At 35.5% G+C, this 9,952-nt stretch overlaps 1 long non-coding RNA gene across 1 annotated transcript; it reads right to left on the minus strand.

Moving 5' to 3' along the window:
- Positions 1-2,126: 2,126 nt before the first annotated feature.
- Positions 2,127-3,520, minus strand: LOC147509427 (uncharacterized). Its single transcript, XR_015218492.1, has 3 exons — positions 3,490-3,520; positions 2,983-3,390; positions 2,127-2,804 (listed from the first exon to the last, which is right to left on the minus strand). It is a non-coding gene; the product is annotated as an uncharacterized LOC147509427 (long non-coding RNA).
- Between the last annotated feature and the right edge of the window lie 6,432 nt (positions 3,521-9,952).

A 9,952-nucleotide genomic window follows, 5' to 3' on the forward strand; every position in this document is an offset into this window, starting at 1 on the left:
TCACTCCTCTCAAGTCTCTCCACCTTATTAAATTACTCCTCTTTCCTTACAAGCTTTTCTCTTTGCAAGGGTTTTCTCTCAATTTTGATCGCTCTCAAAATTGGGTTTCTTTTCAAGACTTGGTTTTCCAAAACCTAACTTCTGTTTTTATACTAAACTTGCAATTTCGCGATTACTGTAGAAATAAAAACTGACAAGTTTAGGCATGAGCAGAGGCACGCTCTCGGCAAGGCAAAATCGAGCGTGCGCGCTCTCTTATTTTCCTCAAACTCAAAAAGTCCAGTTACTTTGTTTCGTGAGAGGTTGGAAAAAAAAACTATCTTCTTTTTCACGGCAAAGGTGCGGGCGCGCCTTGGTCATGACTAATCTGAGCGCGTGCACACTCAGACTTCTTCACACGAACAGTACTGCATTCTCCTATATTTTTCCTCATCCTCATGTGAGGGATAACTCCAATATTCCTTTCCATCCAAAACGTACTCCTCTGTCTAGCCTCCGTTAAGAATAACAGTATCCTCATTTGGATCACTTGTTTCCATCTCATCTTCGTTATTTTGTTCCTTTTCTAATATCTCCGTTGTCTTTTTTGGCTGCCCAACCATGTAATTTTCTAACGGTTTTTGTTTACCCCGGTCCCCCTATGACTTTCCTCATTTCATCCAAAGTTTGTCTCAGATCTTTGTCTTCCTGTTTCTCCTTCTGAGGGTCCCAGACTATTACCTTCTGTTCTTGTATTCCTTTTCCAAATTTGTAAGAACTTGCCCTAACTCTACTGGTTAAAGTTAACATAGCTTGTATGTGGACTTTCCCTTTTCTGTGTGTAACTTCTAGATGTTTTTCTAGATCCTCACATTCCTTATAGTCATGACCTATCAATCCACATAAACAGTAGCATAAAGGAAGTCTTTCAAAACAAAACATGATTCTTATCGCAGTAAGTTCATCCAGTTCCACTATACGTTAATCCAGGCAGGTTGACATATATGATCAATTAGTTATTATCTGCCAGTGAAGATCAAGCAAGTGGAAGTTATGGTACACTCAGAACTAATGGGACAACAGAAGCAATGAAAATGAGATATTAGACGAGACAGGCTTTAAAGAATGAACAAATCCATAGCTAAAACAAATGTTCCAATTCAAATGTCCGTCTTGAATTCTGACTTTGGAAACTTCGTGCTGGTCTTTCATTCGTAGAGCATCGATGATCATATGAAACCACTGGTCGACATTCAGCAGAGAGTAGTTACACATTTTGTAGTGGAGTTGGTATGTTTCAAATTTAGTGTCTCACCTCACTTGCTATCCAATTAGGTGATTTGTCTAATTTTGGCTTTGACATTATTAGAAATATAATTCTTCTTGTTGTGTCCCTTATGTTGTGGTTAATACCAATACTAATCGATCCCCACTACACAGATAACTTGTATTATGACCAACAACAATCTCTAGACAACAATCTAAATATCAACTACAACCTAGTTAATATGCCCAACTCTCTAAACAACTATCAGTTTTTTAGATTTACCCCCTTGTCAAGTTTGCGAAAATGACTTCCCACTACAACAGAACAACACTTTTGTGACGGCTAGGAGGCGTCAGAATTATTTTTTGTGACGCCTACAAGGCGTCAGAATTTAGGCGTCTGTGTTGGTGTCAGAAATATTTATGACGCCAATATGCCGTCACAATTGACATATTTACTGACGCCTGTACGCCGTCACTAAATATGTATTACTAACGCGTATATGCCATCACTAAATGTGCATTACTAACGCCTCTACACCGTCACTAAATTTGCATTACTACCCAAAAACTGATGCTATAACTTGGCGCCAAAACAAATTAACGCGCCTCGATGCCAAGAATTATAAATTTGTCTTTTTTTTTTAAATGCTTACTGACGCCTATCGAGTCCACAAATTATTATTTATTTAAAAAAAATATATATTTGTTTTTGGTTTCCATCCTAATATTTATATTTTTTCATCAGTTCATCACAACAATGTCAGAAAACTCAGAACTTGTAGCTATATTTCTTCCCAAACGATGCTCAGGTAAGTGGTATTCTCACCAGCAATTTATTTAACTTAACAAACAACAGTCAAACTTGATCAAATAGAATATCCAGAACTCTATCACACTTCTCTTCTTTCCTGCTTTTAAATATGTGTATACACAACTTTACAAGAGAAACTAGACCAGATCAGACGCATCTAATGAACTACTCACCTATTCTATCATAAAACAAGGCCAAGTTGGCTTTCCAGCTCCAATGAGTTGAGAACGTAATTCACCTTGTTTTGACCCTCTTGACCACAATTCTCCTTGACTAGCTCTTCCTGCATTTTGCAGAGAGACTCCAAATCAGTTGGCTAAGGCTTGAATACATACTTCCATCTTCCAATATAATTTACAAGTTGGATTCAAGATAACCGAAGTAAGCTTGCATATGTTCAGTCCCAAACTCCTACAAAGAGAGACTCGTCATCTGGACTCAATGATATCCCAAAAATCTCCCCAAAGAAATCAATTTCTTGTCATTTCTTGTAATCCAAGGTGGTGTTGTAAATATGGACAAAATCTGCTGGTTCTGCCACCGCCATGAACTTCCCATCAGAGGAGAAGCGAATTGATCTAATTGCACCCAAGTTGCCATTAAGAACTGCAACAGGTGATGCAAGATATCTAGTATCCCATACTCGGCACGTCTTGTCTTGATTACATGTGGCAAGAATGTGGCCATTTGGATGCCATGCAGTAGCAAATGAGTAATCCAAATGACCTACTAATGAAGCGACGACCTGGCATGGGCATCAAAGGGAAAGAAACAAAAAGATAAAAGGTTATAATATGAGGTAAGATATAACAATTCACCAATTTCCCGATATAATTAGCAATATATTGGAAAGTCAGGGTCCAATAAATAGGACAACATCAACGTTGTGGGCCTTGATTAAAAAAAATGAAATATTAATGTACCTTTCCACTTTGTGAATCCACAAGCGCTCAGTCCAAGTGATCTCCTACAACCGCAGCAAGTCTACCATCCGGACTCATAGATGTATGTTGCCAGGTAGGTAATCAGTCAGAATGAAGTAATTACATGATACCATACAAGCATATAACCACAAAAAGAATATCACAAGCCGTAGGTACAATAGTTTAAGGATCAAAACTAAGGATTAATCCAAAATAGTTCATATCCCAATAAAAAATAAAATTTAAAAACACAAACAAAAACAATAAAAAATAATAATATTGATGTATCAATGCAGCTATTATAAAAAAAACATACCTCAAGCCATTAAATATGTCAATGGCATTTGTGATTGAATTATCATCGTAGGTTGTCTTGGTACAGAAGCTAATGCCTTTCCTATCCAAATTCTACAGCATTTTTAAGCGAATTATATTTTTACCTCAAATCAATATATATAGAAGAATATTGGAAAAGACACCCAATGGCAAGCAGATTATCAGACTCACCTTACATGTAACTTCTCCTTGAAAACCTCCAAAGAACCAAAGAAATTGTTTTTGATCAAGCTAGTGTCTTTGATCCGAAGTTATGTAAAACCTTCTAACAGACTTCCTGGGTGTTTCTACATAAACAAAACGTTTGACAATAAACATGCAAAAGCATTATTAAAAAGGTTACAGGATGTATATCAACTATATTATTTTCAAAGTGAAATATAACGAAGAAAGGAATAATAGCAGAGTACTATCCTGCATCTTGCTCTTTTATACATAGATTTGTTACTAGATATTAAAATATAAACAAAGATATTAAGAAAAAATGGCAACTATAAGAAGAATTTATGTCTAAGACAAGTGACATTATACATTTTCCTGAAAATAAATAGCATGTCAACGTTCTCCATAAAGGTTTGAGATCAAACATCATTAGGTGCGACATGTCCAGAAAAGTTGAGAACCTCTGATAACTTGCACGACAATGAAGACCAGTGAATAAGTGAATAGTTGGACATGAGATAGACATCATGCTTTGAAGTAGCCCAAACCATATTCCTGAGTTGCAAACATTTAACCGAAGTCGTTATTCAAGTATCAATAGACAAATACGAGCTCATGGCATGCAGCCAAAGAGAAAATGGTGACAAAATAAAATAGTAAAAGGCATAACAGTAGACTACAGCCTCGTAACATGTTCAAAATTGTCAACATTAAAGACTACAGCCTCAAAATATGTTCAACATTAAAGACTACATTAAAGACTACATTGTCAACATTAAAGACTACAACCTCAAAGTTGTCAACATTATAGATTAAAAGATAGCATAGAAATGCTTAGATTTCTGATTGGACAAGACTACTTGAGCCAAAATCGAAATCACAGTTATGCAATCCATCGATCAATTTCTAATGAGAGTTGTTATACAGTTATCCTAGCTGGAATAAAAGTTATGAATGGAAGTGCTCCCCTCGGATCATAAAGCAGACATATCCATGTAATTCCTTGGATTTTCATTTTCTAGTTTAAACAAGTCTCAAAATCCCTGTACAATTTTTAGCAATTTCTCCTTCTAGATAACTGTAGTTTTCTTAGTGCATATGTTTGAAGTCATTTTTTCTTCCCTTACTCCCATATTTATAAGCAAACAACTAACTAGAGCAATGCCAAGTGTAAACAAGGAATAGAAGAAAAATAAGGTGCTGCTACAAAAACATGCTTCAACTATTAGTGAAAATTACTACAAGAAAAAGATGCAAGCAAAAAGAGGGCATATAAGTATATAACCACTTTAAAAACCAACTAACTAACACCCGAAGTGAAGAATAGTGGGCTTCACCAATCGTGTGTTGTGCCAAAACTCATAAAAATTACCACCCTTCTCCATTTGCTTACATTCCTGAAAATGAAAATTCCATAAGAGTCAATATTATACATTACAAGCAAACACTAAAATATGATGCAATAACAAACCTTATCAACGACTTCCCCAGACGAAGGAACATTCTCATAATTCTTATACTGTTCAATCCTAGTTTGTCTATATTTCTCCCTCGTTATATTCAATCTCTCCCACGGAATACCCTGTATATCCTTTCCTCTCCTTGCTTGTGCAGCTGACGTATCCGTCACACACATTCAGTAACTGCTCAATACCCAAACATATTAAGTAAAAACAAATATATAACAAAATTTGTCCAAAAATTTAAAAATCTGAGGATAAAAACTAACACTATCCTCGCCCCCTCTCCGTTGTTGTTATTGATGTTGTTTTCTCCTTGTCTAACATAATAATCCTCGTCCATTTCATCATCAACATTTATCATCTCACCTTCTTCCGCCATCCCAGACTTAAATTTAAATCCTAACTACCTAATCCACGAACAAATAAAAAAAGAATCTTTTTTTTTCCTGTTATCTCAATGTTTACATCAAAACAATATTAAACAATACTAGGAAGGAATATATTTAACAAAGAAAAAGAGAGAGAGAGAGAGATATTGAATAATTACTTTTTCAAAAACCAAAGTACGGTGTTGTGGGTGTTGTGAACCTGAAGGAGACGACCGAGACACGCCACAACGTTGTGAACTTGAAGCCATTATATTAAAAACAACCTAATAATTGAAGAAAATGAAGTAAGTTCATCAAAAACTAATATAGCACAAACTTGTCACATGATAAGAGATATTGGCACAACATATAATTAATCAACCAAAAAGAAAAAAAAAATAATAGAAAAATAGAGTTCATGAAGTGTACATTACCAACAACAAAAAATAAAGTGCATATTACAAGTTTACAACTACTATCATTTGTGAACTTTCTGCATCAGGGGTAGCAAATTAGGTTGGTCATCAAAAATAGACTGGACTTCAGTTGGCACTTCTAGATCATCTACGTTACTACTCAATTGAGGAGGAGGATGTATGATCACCAACCAATCTGGATTTTTCAAATCATTTGAATAGAACACTTGACTAGCCTCGAAAGCAAGAATGACTGGCTCATCAAGTTGATGATGGACACTCTTGAGCCTATTAAATTTGACCATCACCAAATTAGAATCGGGGCAAAGTTTACAACCTAGCACATCTGGAATCATTCACAGCATTACACAAAGTAGGCCAGTGGAAGAGAACAGAGGAACAAATTTTTAGAAGTGACATGGTCTAACGTCTGAACTCGAGCAACTAAGACTTGATACTAGCTGAAATTTTGAAATTGAACCACAAGGTAAATGTTTTAATCCATAGAATCCTACACTCTAGAGTCCAATCTTGTTTGAGCTATCACATAACTAATTAGAATAAGGTATAGAATGAAATTTTAATCTTATCACGTGTTTCTAATTTAATAGTACGTATTTCTGTTGTAACCAGATGAAGAGGCACTCTCCATGACAATTGAAACACAAAAGAACAGAACCAACAAAACAATTCAGTGGTCCATTCAACATTTGTAAAAGGCATAACACATCCTTCATGTCTAGTACAACGTTCAACTTGGTAAAAGTCTAAAAGATGATGATAGCTAACCATCAAGAGCACATGCACCTTCACTAAGTTAATTACTATCAAAAGACCACTTTGACTTTTTGGTAAACTGTCAAGAGTAAAGACAAATATTCTATAACAGATTGATTCACAGATTATGTGAAGCAGGTCCTATAGTTGTAAAAGATATTACATTTAATGAAATAGTTTAATTAAATTAATTTAGTGCCACAGGTCAAATAAACAAAAGAAGTAATGTGAAAAGTCATACTAGATGTATATTTCGCCGCTTGGTTTTGTGTTTGCAACATCCGAATAGCAATGAGTTTGAAAAGGGGGAAATTTCAAAACCCTAACATGATTAATCACAGCAATTTCAAGGCTTGCGTACCTTCTCCATCAAATTTGACGGCTGAAATAATCAACAGTCTCATATTTAACCACAAATTTCATGTCTTGCCTACCTCTCCATCAAATCTACAACATTTATAAGTGTTTTTCCAAACCTATCGCCTTCAGTGTCTTTGGTTTCGGTACCAGTAGAAAGAATCTTCGAGACTTACTTCAATCGTTTCTATAGTTTGCTCCATCAAATTACAATTTATAGGATTTCTATATAATTTTTGGAGGCAAGAATCTAGTTTAGTGTTTGTGGGAAGTTTCGAGACCTAGTTTAGTGGTGGGGAGTCGAGAGAGATGGGAAGTTGGGAACTAGATCGAAGAAAAGTGTTCGAGTTGCAATTTATATGAGAGTTGGTTTAGTGGAGGCAGACCGGTCCCTTTTTTGTAATTTATGGTATTCTAGACATCTTGACGCTAGCTTGCCGTCACATTATTTCTTAAAAATCACCAAGATTTAATTAAAATAATTATTAAATTATTAGTGACGGTTTTAGCCGTTTTTTAATGCCGATGTGCCGTCACAACAGTCCTGACACCAATTTGGCTTCACTAATGAGAAAAACCCAGTGTCACAAAAATCTTGTTATGGTGTAGTGTCCCCCCAATCTTTTACTATTTAGACTCCCCATTTTCACAGCATGACCAAGTCAACCACGTTTGACTGTGATCCCACAGTTTGGGTGTGATGAAATGTCCTTACTATCCTTTCCAATTCAAAATTACTCAACTCAAGACCGATTTGTTTGCAAATGACACGTGTCACCATCTCGTGAGTTAATCGGACGACACAAAATATTTTCCGAATAAGACCTCTACTATCCTTGGTCACTTTTAGTTACCCAAATATCATCTACCCTGGACACGTGTCGTCATCCTAACATTAGAAATCGACGGTCGATAGCACTCATGCATACAACATCTCATCAAAACACAATTTCTAGCCAAATTTTAGCGCCAAAATCAGAGCATCTTCAGTGTGAGGGAGAAGATACTATTGATGTAGTTAGTGGAGTGTTGAAGTTGGTATTATATTTTGATAGATTACGTGACGTTATATTTCATAGATCTCAAATTTCCAGTGCATCATCGAAGTCCATATTTCTAGTTCATTTAACAACGTGAAGTTCATCTCATTGCTTAAGGTAAATATGTTAAATTTCTTATCTTTCATTGGTTTGAAGTTGTGACAAGGTGTTTTATAGTGTGGTAAGTAAGAAATGACTAACTTTTAGGAAAAATTGAACAATTTTTTTAAAACCCTAGTTTTTATTAGAACAATACATTAAAAGTTTAATATTTGTAACATCATTAATGAATGGATTGTTTTTTGTCTCGTCTAAATTAGCATATAGTGGTGGAATGTCAAGTTTCAGTGGCCAAGTTTTTAGCAATATGGGGGTGATAAGCCTACTTTTGTGATTTGCAGGAGGTTAACACTAATATGATAATTTTGAGTATGGTACTTGTTTGGTTTGCATTTTAATTTTTTTTTTTTTTACTGGTATCACTTTGAACACAGAAATGGACTGTTTGGCTATGAAAAACTTGATGGTCTATTATCATGGATCATTTCAAGAGGCTCCTGATGAGTCATTGTATGGTGTTGATAATTATAGAGGTGGTGTTTTGGAAAGCTTGAGGATGTGGATGGGGATAAGTTAAATATAATGGATTTAGTAGTTGACCTTAAAGAGAACTACTTCTTTGATATTAGGTTAGGTTTTTCACTGTTGTACTTACTTAATGGTGAGAAGGTGTATGTCAATCCTGACAAGGACTTATTAGAAATGTGGGAAAAGATTGAGGAAGATTTGAGGGGTTGGAGTCATATATTTGTGGAGTTTGAAAGGAAAGTTAGTGAGAATGTTAAGACTGATGTTGAAACGTTGGTGCTACCAACTCCTGAAGTTACTGAGAATGTTGAAACATTGGTGCTACCAACTCCTAAAGTCAGCAGTCCATAGCCAAGGGTGGGAATCCAACCCTCTCAAAAGTCTCCACCTAGCCAAAAAGGGAAGAATACAAAGAAAAAGACCAGAATGACAAAAACAAAAAAAAAAATAGTAACAGTTACAAGTCAATCATTAAAAATGGTGAGGAGTTTTATACAAGGAAGTGTCTTGGTACACTAGATGAATCTGATGAAGACATGAATGATGATCTACCACCAATAATCCCAGTCATGTTAGACCCACAACCACAAAACAACTCATCTCCACCACATATTTCACTAAACAACTCAGCCCCACCACCACTACAAATTTCATCTCCACCACCACCACCACCTCCACGACCTATAGATGACATTGAGGAAGATGAGGGGTATAGAAGTATACATTCTTCTGAGGATGAGGAGGAGTTTGAGATTGCAAATAGACTGGACTTCAATGACTTCATTGCAATGATTGATAATGTGTATGATGGAGATGACAGAAGTGAGCAATCTATGAACAAACCACAGATATGGAAGGTAGGAATGGAGTGGCCAAACATTAGGGTTTTGAGAGATGATATCAAAGATTTTTGTATAGCAAACAGGTTTGCTGGTGATTTGGTCAAAAATGAAAGAAAGAGAGTTAGAGTGGTTTGTTTAGGGGAAGACAAGAAGAAGGTGCAATGTCCATGGTTTGCTCAATTCAAGTTGCAAGATGATGGTTTCACAATGAGATTGAATACACTTAAGGAAGAACATACTTGTGAGGCTGATTGTGATATGTTGAACAGAATGGCCAATGCAAATTGGGTTCTAAGAAAAATTGAAGAGCAAATAAAGGTTAGTTACTTGTATAAGTGTTAAAAGTTCATATATTATGATGTTTAACATTTTGTTCTAATGTCCTTCCTTTGTTTTTTGGGGTTTTTTTTTGTTGTGCTAGGTTCATTTCAAAACCATGAGTCTTGCATTCATAAAAGAAGAAATTATGAGAGTTTTCCATGTCAATATAAGTTACTGGACTGCTTAGAATGCCAAATTTGAGTGCATGTAGCAAATTTATGGTGATTATGGGGAAAGCTACAATTTCATACCAGTGCTATGTGATATGGTATGTTTTTCACATTATTATTTTTATTTTTT

Source organism: Coptis chinensis, chromosome 3, assembly GCF_015680905.1.
Source record: "Coptis chinensis isolate HL-2020 chromosome 3, ASM1568090v1, whole genome shotgun sequence".
NCBI lineage: Eukaryota > Viridiplantae > Streptophyta > Magnoliopsida > Ranunculales > Ranunculaceae > Coptis > Coptis chinensis.